This window comes from Podarcis pityusensis (assembly GCF_964106645.2).
Source record: "Podarcis pityusensis genome assembly, chromosome: 5".
Classification (NCBI taxonomy): Eukaryota; Metazoa; Chordata; class Lepidosauria; order Squamata; family Lacertidae; genus Podarcis; species Podarcis pityusensis.
This window is the reverse complement of record NC_138032.1, coordinates 34,013,908-34,029,001: the sequence shown is the minus strand read 5'-3', so window position 1 is coordinate 34,029,001 and position 15,094 is coordinate 34,013,908. Positions and strand designations below refer to the sequence as shown.

General features: G+C 47.6%; 1 long non-coding RNA gene across 1 annotated transcript in view; it reads right to left on the bottom strand.

Moving 5' to 3' along the window:
- Positions 1–1,530: 1,530 nt before the first annotated feature.
- The window catches only part of LOC308477924, a 40,683-nt gene continuing 27,119 nt past the window's right edge, over positions 1,531–15,094 (bottom strand). Inside the window, exons 2-5 of the long non-coding RNA XR_013986755.1 lie at positions 12,686–12,818; positions 11,298–11,448; positions 10,173–10,434; positions 1,531–2,071 (exon numbers count right to left, since the gene is read on the bottom strand). This is a non-coding gene — a long non-coding RNA (uncharacterized lncRNA). The remainder of the gene's footprint in view (positions 2,072–10,172; positions 10,435–11,297; positions 11,449–12,685; positions 12,819–15,094) is intronic.

Genomic DNA, 15,094 nt, shown 5'->3' with positions numbered 1-15,094 from the left:
CTCAGTGGGGCCAAACTTAGATTCACAAAATGTTTAGGGGTATGTGTACCCCTGTGTCCCCCCCCCCCCGAGAAAAGAAGCACTGGCCTTGGTACTAAACTCATGTTCTAATGTATTGCTCCTTTTATCATGATACACATAAGATATTGAACCCTTTTTTACGGAAAACCCTTGTAGGGATATCACAGAGTGGACAGTGAGGTCTGGAGGGAGCACACTCTCCACCAGCCAGATGAAGTGAAGGCCCAAGACAGGTGTTGATCATCATGTGAGCTGCACACAGGTGGGCTGAAGCGAGCGAGCTGCTGCCAGTCCTGTGGAGCCTCCTTTTATTGAGACAAATATGCAAGCCAGGCAGATACATTTTGGGCTGTGACCTTTACACATCTTCCATCCCAAGATCGTGGGGTGGTACAAAGCTATTTTGGCACCTGTTTCCACAGCGTCATTTCCCCCTTGCACAGTGTATGACGAAGGAGACAAAAGGTCTCAGAGAAAAAGGTTACAGACAGGACACCGCTGACTGCTGAGACCGCAAAAGGTCAGACATAGGGAACGATGTTCCAGACAGTTGTGGCTTGTCTGGGGGGGGGGTGGGTTTCCCTGCACCCCAGGGTCACGCATGCAGGCAGACTGTGGCTGCCTGCTGGTGGAGAGTGTGCTCCCTCCGGACCCCACTGTCCACTCCGCGATATCCCTACAAACCCTGTTGATCAGATTCATTTTATGCTTTACTCCTTTCAGATCAGAACATGTCCACCTCTGCCAGGGTAGCTCGATATGGAGCTGCTGCATGTGAAACTCATTTTTAGCAAAGTTATGATTTTTTTCTCTATGCCTGGCAGTCTACAGTACAATACACTTACTAGGAATTTTATTGTCGTGGTTCTCTTATTTTGCTTTCTTTCTTAATATTTTATGTTTCTTTAATCTTTCTTTTTTGAATACCGGTCATTGACCATAATAAAGAGATCAATTGATCGACTAAGGAGTTTTGATCTTTTAAAACTCTTCAGTCAATCAGTTGATCTCTTTATTATGGACAATGACCGGTACTCAAAAAATAAACTAACTAGATAGATAGATAGAGTTATATTTATATATAGTAATATATAAAATATTAAGAACTAACAATTCTAACAAATTAACAATTCTGTCATAAGGTAAACCAGCCAAACCACAACAACAAAAAATAAAATTTCCAGTTCAACCAAATGTCTACATAAAAACAAACACAAAACATTCAAATAGATTAAGGAACCAGATTAGTCACAGTTCCCAGCCTGTTTTTCATTTCTGGTGACCTACTCTCTCCCCCTGTCTCACACCCAAAGGGAACCTGATTCTGAGCCAACAGCCTCTCACTCTGTGGTTTCTGAGTAGCTGAACGCCCTTGGCAACTTACTTTCCTCCAATCTATTAGGCTCTTGCCCTGAGTGGCATGAATCATTGCCCACAAGCACCCACCTCAGAAACAAAGCAAAAGAAGAAAAAACCACATGAGAGAAAGAGGATGTCAGTAAACCACATTGGGTGCTTCTCTGCCCTTCTCAGTTCTGAGGAAATTCATGGGTTGCAAGGTCAGTAGGAAGCTGCTAGGAAGAGACATGCAGATGGATTTGTTAGTCTCTCCCCTCTCTCTTCTCCTTACCCGCTGGCACAAACTGTGTTCAATGTCCTCCAGGGTCTTGGGGGAAGCATCTGTGGCTTCACCCCTTGTCTTGCCTGAAACACCGCCCAATTTCAATGAAAATGCCCTTGCCCAATTTCTTCTGACAACAGAATTGGGAGTGCACTCTTTGAACACCTGCACAGGTGCAAGTCCAACAGATCAGCTTTCCTCAACCTGGGCGTCCTACAAATGTGGTTGGACTCCAACCTCCATCAGCCCCATCCCAGGGAAGATGGGCGTCATAGTTGAAAACATCTTAAAGGCACCGAGTTTGTCAAAGATGGTGACAAAGGAATGCCCACCATGAGAATTCTTATCCTTGATCTGATTTCAGTGAAATGCTGGCAATTTTCCGTAACAAGTGTAATTATTTCAAGGCCTGTCGCAGCCTGTTACACTCTGGAAATCAATAGCACACAACAATTTGTAGTTATGCTGAATTCCATGTTGTTTTCCTAAACTGTTCAAGGAATCTAAATTGTATTAAAAAATCGAACTTTTCATTCATGTTACTTGTGGGCTCACCTTACCCATACATGACAACTCAACTGCTTTGATCTGTCAGACTGGCAGGTGCCACCTAGTACTCATTCCACACTTATTCTTTAGGCAGGCCTATCCAGACATGTAGAAGTTGAGATAAAAACACAGGTCTTTTAAGCCCATTTTTCATTTTAATTATCTTTTTAAATACCTGTTTTTGAGTCTTTTGTTGATAATGCTAGTGTTTTATTTTTCTTTTCTGTAGACCACTTAGAGGTTTGACTCTTTTTTTTTTTTTTTACAATCAACCAGTATACTGTGCAATGTTTGAAAAATCAATAAATCTCATAGCATAGAGGTAAGCCCCTGTTGATTCCCTTTGCTGTGGTTGAATGAATGTTCCTAGACTGATCCACTTGCAAGATTATTAAACTCATCCTAGCAGGAAACTCTGCTTCAAAAGGCAGGTTGACCTCTAAGCATTTTGTTAAAATCTGATAAGTTACTAATGTACAATGCAATCTTATGCATACAGTGGTACCTCTGGTTATGTACTTAATTTGTTCCGGAGGTCCGTTCTTAACCTGAAACTGTTCTTAACCTGAGGTACCACTTTAGCTAATGGGGCCTCCCACTGCCGCCACACCGCTGCTGCACAATTTCTGTTCTCATCCTGAAGCAAAGATCTTAACCCGAGGTAATATTTCTGGGTTAGTGGAGTCTGTAACCTGAAGCATATGTAACCTGAAGCATCTGTAACCCAAGGTACCACTGTATCTACTTTAAAGTAAGTCCCTTTGAGCAGAGAGGGGATGATACCCATCATGCAGACGTACACAAGTCTTTATCATGTATTCAGAATAATCCTTTGTACAGAAATTAAACTATACTTATTGGCCACAGTAGGAACTGTTGTTGTTGTTTAGTCGTTTAGTCGTGTCCGACTCTTCGTGACCCCATGGACCAGAGCACGCCAGGCACTCCTGTTTTCCACTGCCTCTCACAGTTTGGTCAGGCTCATGTTTGTAGCTTCGAGAACACTGTCCAACCATCTCGTCCTCTGACGTCCCCTTCTCCTTGTGCCCTCCATCTTTCCCAACATCAGGGTCTTTTCCAGGGAGTCTTCTCTTCTCATGAGGTGGCCAAAGTATTGGAGCTTCAACTTCACAGTAGGAAATAGTTGCTCACATTTCCCCCCTATTCGGTTTTGAATGTATGTCTCCAATTTTCTTTCAAACAGATGAAGAAAGACGCAGTGACACAAATGAGTGGCTTGCTGATATTAAGCTCCTTCTGTGATGAAGAATCTAATGACGATTCATTAATGCTGTCATGCGCATGAGAAATATGGCTAATTGAGACAATCTTCCACTCTGCCTTTAATCCACAGTAATAAGGTATGTAAACAGGATGAAAAGCTGTGCAACATAGGACTAGAACTCTGCAACCCCAAAAATAGGCTAGTTAGCCCAAACCAGTCCCCTTAGAGTTGCCATGCAGTGGTTCCAGAATTAGGGTAGCAGGAGGTGTTGGGCAGAGGGAGGAAACAGTGGGCTGCCTTACCAGATGGTGAAGTGAAGAAATACACATTAATATCTGAGGATGGGAGGCATTTTGGTCCAAGCTACAAAACTGCCCCAAATGCCAGGTCACAATGCTATGTTGATTTTGGAAAACTTAAGTTTCAGAATATCACTACTACCGGGGTCCTAATTTGGCTCGCATGTCCATTTTCTCCAAGCCATGTTGGGTATGGGCAGTGTAATGGATTTAGGGGTTGCTCATGCGTAAGTTGCCGCCACTGCTGGCGAGGTTACCTGGTTAAACCCTTTCTGACTGAACAGCCTCCAGCATCGTGACTGTCTCAGTCGCTGGCAGAATCCGTCAGTGGGCGTTTCTTGAACCTTTTCCAGCATAAAAGTTGTTTGATGCCAAGTCTCCTCCTACTCTCCCTGCGCGGAAGTCTTCTGCGCAGGGAGGGTGTGGGCAGCGGAGTACCCGTACTCTCTCCGCTGGTCTCCGGCGAGGAGTCTTGGAGCCTCCTCTCCGATTCCCCCATCTGACCCCCTTCTCCACTGGTGTTACGCTGATTTCCTTCCCCAGCAGATGGGCTGCCTCTCTCCCTACTGGGACCCTCTCCTGCATCCCTCTGGAGCCTTCCCTCCGCCTCTAGCTCCGATGGCAGTTCCCTGACATCCACCTCCTCCCCAGGACCCCCTCCGCCCCCGGCCCGACCTTCAGATCCAACCTCGTCCCTTTCCTCGGCCAACGATGCGGGGAAGCCCCTGAAGGAGCTGTCGCTATCCTCTGAGGATTCAAAACCTGCTTCCCACCCGCTCCGATATCTTCCCGTGGGGTGGGCCTCCCAGTCTGATTCTTCTCTCTCTGACACTTCCCCTCCCTCCTCTTCGGAGGCTGGAAAACCCACAAAGTCCTCTTCGTGGTCTGTGGTTCCAAATTCTCCCTCCCAGAATCTCGCTAGTGGTTTCGGTTTATCTGGGAACAGGCTGTGGAATTCTTCCACTAGATACCCGTCATTGATCGCCTCAGCGGGGACCCACGTGTTTTCTGACTCGAGTTCTCCCTCCCAAGCCACTAAGTACTCCACCTGGCGCCCTCGCCACCTTGCATCGAGTACTTCCGTGGCTTGGTTGTGGTGTTCCCTTTCCTCTACCTGCGGGTGGGTGGTGACTCCTCCCTCCCGCCCCGAAAATTCCCGCCCCTCCCTGTACGGTGAGAGTAGGGACCTATGGAACACTGGATGTATCTTCATGCTGTCAGGCAACTTGAGCTTGAATGCCACAGGGTTCACCTGCTGTGTTACCTCAAAAGGTCCCAGCCGCCTTGGCTGCAACTTCTTGCACCCTCCCTTTAGGGGTAACCCTTGGGTTGACAACCACACTCGGTCTCCCACCCGTATGGCCTCCCCCTCCCGACGGTGCTTGTCTGCCTGCCTCTTGTAAACTTACTTGGCCTGCTCCAAGTTCATCTTGAGTTGCTGGTGCAAGGCCTCCATTTCTTCCACAAACTGCTCTGCCGCAGGTACACTCCATCCTTCCTCCCCCCCTCCCCGGGAAGGCCCTGGGGTGACACCCATAATTGGCCATGAACGGGCTCATTCCCGTAGACACATGTTCAGCGTTATTGTACGCAAATTCAGCCAGCGCTAGTTTCTCTACCCAATTGTTCTGTCTCTCACTGACATAGCAGCGTAGGTATTGCTGGAGTATACTGTTCGCTCTTTCTGCTTGCCCGTTGGTTTCCGGGTGGCGCGCCGTCGAGAAGCCCACCTCGACCTGCAACAAGCTCATGAGCTTCCTCCAGAACCGGGAAGTAAATTGTTTCCCGCGATCTGAGATGACCCTCGAGGGAGCCCCATGCAGCCTGAAGATGTGATCCACAAACAACCTGGCTGTCTCCTCTGCCGTCACCGCATGTGAGCAAGCTATGAAATGGCACATCTTCGTCAGGAGATCGACTACTACCATGACTGCTGTCTTCCCCCGGGACTTGGGCAAATCTGTCATAAAATCAATGGACACCACCTCCCAGGGTCTTCCCGGCGTGGGTAAGGGTTCCAGTAACCCTGCGGGTGCAGCCCTCTCCCCCTTTGCCCTTTGGCAGCGGTCGCACCCCTGTACATATTCCCGTACATCTTCCCTCACCCTTGGCCACCAGAACTGCCTGGTGACGAGCAGCATGGTTTTGTGCTGTCCAAAGTGCCCAGCTGTAGGGTTGTCGTGGAGTTGTTTGAGTACCTTCTCCCTCAAGGTCTCCCCCGGTACATACAGCGCCCCCTTATAGTACAGCACCCCTTCCTTTTCCTCGAACCCTCCATGGTTTTCCCTCCCGTCTCGGAGTTCCCTGATTTTAGTTTGAGCGAACACGTCGTTTCTAGTCAGCCCGGCCAGTTCTCGTTTCCCAACCAAGGCTCCCCCACACACCCATTGGTCCTCAGGGATCACGTGTCGGATCTCCGGCGGTCCCTCTCCTTCCATGTACTCCGGTTTCCGGGAGAGAGCATCTGCTCTTACATTTTCCTCTCCCAGCACGTATCGGATCTCGAAGGAAAACTTGGAGAATTCCTGTGCCCATCGAATTTGTCTCTGGTTGAGTACTTGCGCGGTCCTCCAGTATTCCAAGTTCTTGTGATCAGTACAAACCTGGATCTTGTGCTGCACCCCTATTAACGGATGTCTCCATCGGCGAAACGCCTGCAGTTCGCGGTCATACACCGTATAGTTTTGCTCCGACTTGCTCAGCTTCCTCGAGAAAAAGGCACACGGCTTCCAGTCCTGCTTGGCCCCCCCTGGCTGCAAAAGTACCGCCCCAATGGCTCGGTCGGACGCGTCGGTCTCTAGCCTCATGGGCTTCTCCAGATTAACATGCAGGAGCTGCTCTTCCAAAGCGAACGCCTTCTTCAGTCTTTCAAAGGATTGCTGGGCACTTTCTGTCCAGGCGAACTTCCTTTTCCTACTGAGACAATCTGTGGTGGGTGCCGTCAAGTGGGCGAAGTTCTTGATGAACTTCCTGTAGAAGTTGCTGAACCCTAGGAACCTCTGCACATCCTTCCGGGTTTTGGGGGCCTTCCATTCCAGCACTGCCTGCACCTTGCTTGGGTCCATAGCTAGTCCCTTGTCTGACAACTTGTACTCCAGAAACTCGACCTCTCTGGTGTGAAATTGGCATTTTTCCAGCTTGACCCACAACTGGTGCTTCTGCAGCCTCTTTAGTACTTCCCTGATGTCTCTGACATGTTGCTTCTCATTGTCTGAATAGATTAAGACGTCGTCCAAGAAGGCTACGCAGTTCTTGTACAGCAGGGGCCCCAACACGTGGTGCATGAATGTTTGAAAGCAGGCGGAGCCCGATTGTAATCCAAATGGCATGACTAAGTACTCAAAAGCCCCCAGGGGGTGAACATGGTGGTTTTCCATTCATCCCCCTCCCTTACCCTGATCAAATTGTACGCTCCCCTGAGGTCCAGCTTGGTAAAAAATTTCCCCTGCCTCACCCGTGTTAAAATGTCATCAATCCTGGGCATTGGGAAGGTCACGGATTCTGATACCAGGTTTAATGCCCTATAATCTACAACTAATCTGGGCTGATTAGTCCCCTTTTTGTCCACAAAGAACACCGGACTGCCCCCCACCGCCTTTGATTCCCTTATGAACCCCCTCTTCAGGTTCTTGTCAATAAACTGCCGTAACTCCTGCATCTCCCGGTCCGACATGGCATACAGCTTACCCACAGGCAGCTGAGCCCCTGGGATTAAGTTGATTTGGCAGTCAAAGGGCCTATGGGGGGTAGTCTGTCCGCCTCCTTCTCGCTGAAGACTTCCTTTAGGTCAGCGTATGGTGGTGGCACCTCTCCCTTTGTTTCCACCGCCAGCCCAGCCACCCTGGCCACTGTCATTCTTGGGGTTCCCCCCCGGCAGTGTTCCAAACAGTAAGCTGACCCAAAGGTGACTGACCGCTGATGCCATGACACTACTGGATCATGCAGTGCCAGCCAGCTCATTCCCAGTATTATTTGGGGTCCTGCCAGTGTGGCCACGTGAAAGGCAATGGTCTCCATGTGCCTGGAAACCCTCATTCGCATTGGCGGGGTCTGGTGTGTCACTTCCCCTCCCAGAAGTTCCCTGCCATCGATGGTGGTCACTTGCAAGGGAAAATCCAGGGGTAGCAAGTGTATTTGGTGCTCCAAAGCGAAGTCCCTGCTAAAGAAATTGCAGGAGCTGCCCAAATCCAGCAGCCCCTCAACCTTGACTGGGTGCCCATTCGGGAGTTCTAGCACCACTGCTATGGCTATCGCTGCCCTGGGGGGGGTCAGGCTGGGGCACTTCTATTGGTTGCTGGCCTGGCTGCTGGCCCCTTTGGTTGGCAGCCAGGCGCTGTCATTTCCCTGCGCCTGCCCTTCGTCCCCCTTCTCCTCACAGCCAGCAGCCCCCACCATCCCTTGCCAGGCCCTTCTTTGAGGGCAGACCCTTGCAAAATGTCCGGGCCGTTGGCAGAGGAAACACTTCTTGGTGGTTTTCCAATCCTTCCCCTCCCTCTTGCGACCTTCCCTGGAGTTTGAAACCTCGCGCGCGCGCCATCTATTTCCATTGGCTCAGCCGCCTGGGAAAGCTGTCTTGGTATTTCAGGAATGCGGTAGTCATGGCAATGTTCCCCTCTCACTTCGCGTTTCTCCTGAGCCCGCACTTCCTGCCTCACTCCAATCGCAAGCACAGCTTTGGTCAGCTGATCCATCGACTGCGGGCGGGGCGCGCGGGACAGCTCGTCCTTCACCGTTGGGGACAACCCCTCCTCAAACAACATTTGAATAGGTTCAGAGTCCAGATCCCACCCGAGACGGTGGATCAACATTGCAAAGCACGACCAGTAGTCTCTAACTGACTGGCTCCCCTGCTTGCACCCCATCAGTTCTCGCCGAGTCACACTTTGCTGGACTTCACTGGAATACATCGCATCCATCGCCTGAAAGAATTTCTTAAGGTCCTTCAAGGCATGATTTTGCGTCGCCATAAGGGGCCTGATCCATTCTCTTGCCCCATCCTCCAGATGCCCCACAATGTAGGCTACCCTTTGCTCATCGTTAACAAAGTCATCATGCTACAGTTCCAAAGCGTACTCTATTTCCGTTCGGAACGCATTGTAGTCCTGGGGTTTCCCCCCAAACTTGTGTACCAGCCCCGGTACCTTCCTTGCGATGGGGGTGGGTCTGACCTGAGCATCCTGAGCTCATCTTTCATCCAGCCGCGCCGTCAGAAGAGCTACATGCTGTTCCAGGTCTCGGTTTCTCTCTACCAGACCTTGCACTGCCGCTGCTTGCTCCGTCTCTCCGGCTCCTCTGGTCTGGCTCATGGTGCTGCCTCTCTGGAGCTGCGCACAAGCAACGTCGGTGACTGACGGATTGCTGTAATGGATTTAGGGGTTGCTCGTGCGTAAGTTGCCGCCACTGCTGGCGAGGTTACCTGGTTAAACTCTTTTTGACTGAACAGCCTCCAGCATCGTGACTGTCTCAGTCGCTTGCAGAATCCGTCAGTGGGCGTTTCTTGAACCTTTTCCAGCATAAAAGTTGTTTGAGTCTCCTCCTACTCTTCCTGCGCGGAAGTCTTCTGCGCAGGGAGGGTGTGGGCAGCGGAGTACCCGTACTCTCTCCGCTGGTCTCCGGCCAGGAGTCTTGGATCCTCCTCTCCGATTCCCCCATCTGCCCCCCTTCTCCACTGCTGTTACACTGATTTCCTTCCCCAGCAGATGGGCTGCCTCTCTCCCTACTGGGACCCTCTCCTGCATCCCTCTGGAGCCTTCCCTCCGCCTCTAGCTCCGATGGCAGTTCCTTGACAGGCAGGTAAAGTTATGACTACCAGCCAAAAGAGCGGTTATCGCTTTGTTTGTTGTTGTGTGCTTTTTCTGGGATTTTATACTGCAGCCCCCCTGTGACCCTCAGATGAAAGGTGGTATATAAATTTAATAAATAATAATGATAACAATAATTTGCAAGCACTACCAATCAGCTGAATCTTGGTGCCTGCAAAACCCCATGCCTTGCCTGCAGTTTGATTGCAACATGTACAAATGAAGAAAACAAGGGTTACAGGCACCACCAATGAGCTGCCTCCATTGGTCTGATTTCAGATTTGTCTGAAGCCATCATTGCTTTAAAAGGAGCAGCAGCCTTTGGTCTCCCTATATCTATGATGCATCCTGATAGAAGCGACAGGGGGGTATGTTGTTGTTGTTTTCTAAAGGAAATTGTGGTGAGCAAAAGGCATAAGACCAAAACAAAACAAAAGCCTAAGCAAACACCACCTCAATAAACTGAGATTTGTTTCTGCAGCCATGACTTCAGCTAGAGAAGGGATGCATGGAACTCTGGGAAATATTGCATAAAGACATGTAAGAGTCTATGGCATTATGAATCTGATATAGCTATATTATAGCCACTACTATTTATTCTACTTAATATTGAATGTTCTCTATATGATCTGCAGTGCAATTGTGTGCACACTTACACGAAAGTCAGTCCCACTGAATACACCAGAAGTTGCTTCTGAGTAAACATGCATTTGATTTTGGATGTCCTTGATCCTGTAAAATCTACACTGTAGATAATCATTACCATGCTCCCACAATAATTCAAGCTGAAGAAAGGATGCCTTTATTTTTCCTGTTGATTTCTCATTGCTGAAGATAAAGCAGTTTGGATAAGGGAATATTCTCTTTTGATGCAAGTGCAGCATTTCCTTGTTCGCTCAACAGCCAGCAAGATCCCAGCTGAAACAAACCAAATACAGCAATGTAAAACTGGTGATGAAATATATGTCTTATCTCAGTGCTTCTCAAACATTCTGGAGTTGGATTTACCTGTAAGTTTACAGAGTTCTCGCTCCACACATCCTTTTTACTGTGCATTCATTATGATTTGCGCTCATATTGCTATTGGGGAGGTCACACATGATCTTGATTTCAATACTCCTTGAACCTGCAAACATTTTGGGGTGGATCTAACTATTTCATTTGCAGCCAATGCATTTGCCATAACTGAGAACCCTTAGCTTTTTATACCACCAATATTCTGGTTTATTTTTGGTCCCGCTTTTGTTGCGCTATATCCCCTCCCGACAGCAGTAACATGGTGGCATCAGGATAACATCACAGAACAAATGAGAGCAGAGAAATCCACCATGAATGCACTCAAATTGTGCCAAGAACACGTTGCAGAACACAGTTGAAATAAAGCACCAGTCGAGGGGGGTCTTCAGTCTTTCAAGATCTACTTTTCCCTCAGCAACAGAAAGCACAGGGCTGGCACACCAGTAGTGAACGCTGATTGGATATTCTACATTGCATTTCAGCATTGATATAAGTCTGTGTCAACAGCAAGCGTTTGAATAGGATTTAAAAATGACATATAGGAAATGAGAGGGAGCCTGTCTTGCCTAAGGGGCCTCACAACACTAACAGTATGTTGTGGCCCAGTGTAAGAAAATAAACCCCGGAGATAAGAGCATTTGAATTCTACTCAGCAACTTATTGGGAACATGATGGGTGCTTATGTATTGCCCCCCAAAAGAGGCTAAAGGTTTACATTAAAGTTGCACTTGCTCACCTATATGAATAAACACAAACTATCTCACCATAGTGGAGAAGACGGTGACCACTTGACCAGTGTGCTTTCTGCTGTCCTGGTGCTGACTGCAGGTGGACTCCTCCAGCTCACCTTTCTTATGGTTCTTTGTCTTTAATTAGGAAGACTTGGATTGAAAAGCCCTTTCGGAAAACCATCCTCTGTAAAGTTAGTTAGTTAGTTAGGTTCGTTGGCCACAACGTAAAGGAATCCCAAAGTGATTTACAAGAAAAACCAAATTGCAAATTACATAATAAAATACCCATAAAACTATACAAATATTCTCAAAGCACACATCCGGAAACAAGATGGGCACATGGGCACAATGCCTTAACACAAATTCATATTAGGGCAAACACACTTGAAAGGAAGAAAGTCCTTTCAAATTATCAAACCTCCTCCACCTTGATTGAATGAACTTTGCATCCCATATGCTGTAATATAGAAACCAGCATGGAGTCATTGATGCTTCTGTTCACAGGGCCAATACCTGAACTGGAGCTCCACTTTCCTTTTTATGTCTCTGCTTTTCATTTTATTTTGATTTCAATTCACACTAGAGAATTTCCCTAGATAACCTTCCCACCCCACACAAATCACATCTGGATTCCTCCACAGAGGGCAAATGATTAGTGACTCCATACAGCAATCCTCCTGAGCCAGCAAACCTCATCAGCTTTCATACCGAATGCCTGTGGGCTGCAGTTTCAGAGGCCATAACTTTCCATCATTGTCTTTAAAGACTATATGTCTGTTTTTGTCACACGTATACTTCTGTCCACCCGTGGGTGCAATTTTCCTTTTATTACCCTGTACTGCTGTTGCCTGTGAATTTTTACCAAGTTCTGTAGGGAGGGGACTGGGTCTCAGTGGCAGAGCCTGCGTTCCACATGCTGAAGGTCCCATACTCAGTGCCTGGTGCCTCCAATTAAAACGGTCAGGTAGCAGTTGGTGCGAATGTCGTCTGCCTGAGACCCTGGGAAGCTGCTGGAGACAATAAGGGACTAGATGGAGACAAAGGAAACTGTCCACTGGAGGCAGATCCTTTAGATCAGGCACATCCAACAAGTAGACTGCGATTTACCTGTAGATCACAGGGCGTCTGTGGTAGATCACTGGTAGATCACTGGCTCCCCCCAAAGAAGCTCAACAGCTTTGGATCCCCTAAAAAAAGGTCAACATTTTTGCCCTGCACCCCCCAAAAATGGGGCTTTCCACCTCCCTAAGAAAATCTCAACAACTTTGACCTGAAACCCCCCCCCCCCAAAAAAGGCGGTAGTTCACTGCCATTTTTTAACTCTGTGAGTAGATCACAGTCTCTTGGGAGTTGTACACCCCTGCTTTAGATCATATTGGACATTGCCCTACATATTTTGATCTGCTTGTCTCCTTACTTACATCCAGTCCCGTGATTGGCGTGCTAAGATGAAGCTTTTTACACAGTTGTGTGATTCTTCTTTGGCTTCATTCGTCAAATCTCTTCTATGAAGAATATTCACATTGGCCAGGCTCCAGCTATTACTGACGGCTACTGTAGAGGGCAGGGGGAAGAAAAACTTCTATTCAGCCATAAGTTGGATAATATCTATTTTAGTCCATTCGTGGGAGTTGAGAAGTTGAGTCATTTTATTGTCCTATCATGGAGGACATTCATAATAGATATCTGACTCACTTTTTACCAGGAAAAGCCAACTGATCGGTATCTAAGAATCTTCTTTTCTTCTTATTTTTGGCTAAGAGCTTGGTTATTGCAAAGTGGCAACTTTTACATAAGCATTTAATGCTTGTGAAGAAACATACCCTTCTATTACTAATAACTCATATTAATTTCCCGTTAGAAAATGGAATCAGTTTGTGGGCGCTGCTTAAACTATTTTACCACCCAATCCTTTAAATGTCTAGTGAAACGTAATTCCCATTGAGCTCAGTGGGGCTTCCTCTCAGGTACCTGACTCTGCAAGATTGGAGCCTTCATGGATATTACCTGCGTAATGAAATGTTTAATGATTTCATTCAGTCTGTAACTGAAGTCATTTTATTAAATTTATGTAAATTGTTTTATAGAGCCACTATAATAATTTCATGTTCTTGCAACCTATAACCATAAAATACATTATGCTATAGGAAGGGAGAAAGCATGTGCAGCTACTCCCCAGCACACCAACATTGGCACTGCACATGCAGAGACAAAACATCTAGATGCCACCTAAAGATTCCTGCATCAAAGTACTAAAAGCAAAGTGCCCAAACTCATCATAGTCGAACAATACCTTTATCAGGACCATCTAAAACAGGCATAGGCAAACTCAGCCCTCCAGATGTTTTGAACTACAACTCCCATGATCCCTAGCTAACAGGACCAGTGGTCAGGGATGATGGGAATTGTAGTCTCAAAACATCTGGAGGGCCGAGTTTGTCTATGCCTGATCTAAAAAGTAGGCTTTGAATTCTCCAGTACTCATTGCATTGGATGTTATGTAAATCAGGAATTCAATGACTCAATGTTGTAATCACAAAATATATCTTTTCCCACAGTCTTCAGAAGGACTGTAGAGGGAAATTACACACTTAGGTCACAAAGGTCATTGTGTCTACTCAGAAGCTGCATTGAATTTAATGCAGCCTCAGCTGAAACAGGCTCTACTAAGAGTTCTGCATGCCATACTGTCAGGGAACTGCCATCAGTGCCGGAGGGAGAGAGCAAAAGCCAGAGGGATTCCAGAGAGTGTCCAGAGATCAGGAGAAGCAGCCCATCTTCTGGGGAAGAGAATCAGCGTAGCACCAGTGGAGAAGGGGGGCAGATGGGGGAAGCGGCGAGGGGGTCCCATGACTCCTTTCCTGGGACCAGCGGGGAGAGTAGGGGTCCTCCGTTGCCCACGCCCTCCTTGCGCAGAAGGCTTTCGCGCAGAGAGAGTAGGAGGAGACTAGGCGTCAAAGAGCTTCTTTGCTGGAAGAAGTTTAAGAAACGCCCACTGACGGATTCTGCCAGCGATTGAGTCAGCCACGGGTGAGTGGCTGTCCGGACAGAAAAGGTTCACTTTGGCAACCCAGCCAGGTGTTTGCACCCAGCCGGGGAGATAAGCACCGGCTTATGCACGAGCAACCCCTAGAACCATTACACATACCCTCCAACATTTCTCTGATGTAAATAGGGACATCCCATACCCTCCAACATTTCTCCAATGAAAGCAGGGACGTCCTAAGGAAAACCGGGACATTCCAGGATCAAATCAGAAACCAGGATGCCTTCTGTAAATCCAGGACTGTCCCTGGGAAATAGGGACACTTGGAGGGTTTGGCCTGTTGCTGGGACAAAGAAACACACCATGGCCGAAACACACCATGGCCCCATTTTTGACAATGTTAATCTCAGTAGTTCCCTGGTTCTGCCCCCAGCCTTCAGTGAAATGCACAGGTTCCTTGTTAGGCAGATCGGGGAAATGAAAATAGAAAATCAGCCAAGTGATTGCCCCCTATGTCAGCCAAGCTGTGCATACATCACAGGCCCATGTGGGGGTGACCGAATTGATGACTCAGCAGGTGGGCAGGGAGGAGTTATGCCTTCTGCTCTCCATGCCTTGGGTTACATTTTTTATTTTATTGTTTTGGTCCAATATGTCCCTAGTAAAAACCTAGTAAATCACAAGGTTGATCCCAAACTCACAAGCCTATAGTCTGTCCTGCACTTATTTAGTGAGCATTTTTAAATGTACATTAAAAGACATCAGAAAACCCATCAGGATTTTTCACTTGGTCTGGACCTGCTGATAAATCCTGCATTAGGGCTACAAACCTATACGCATTTAC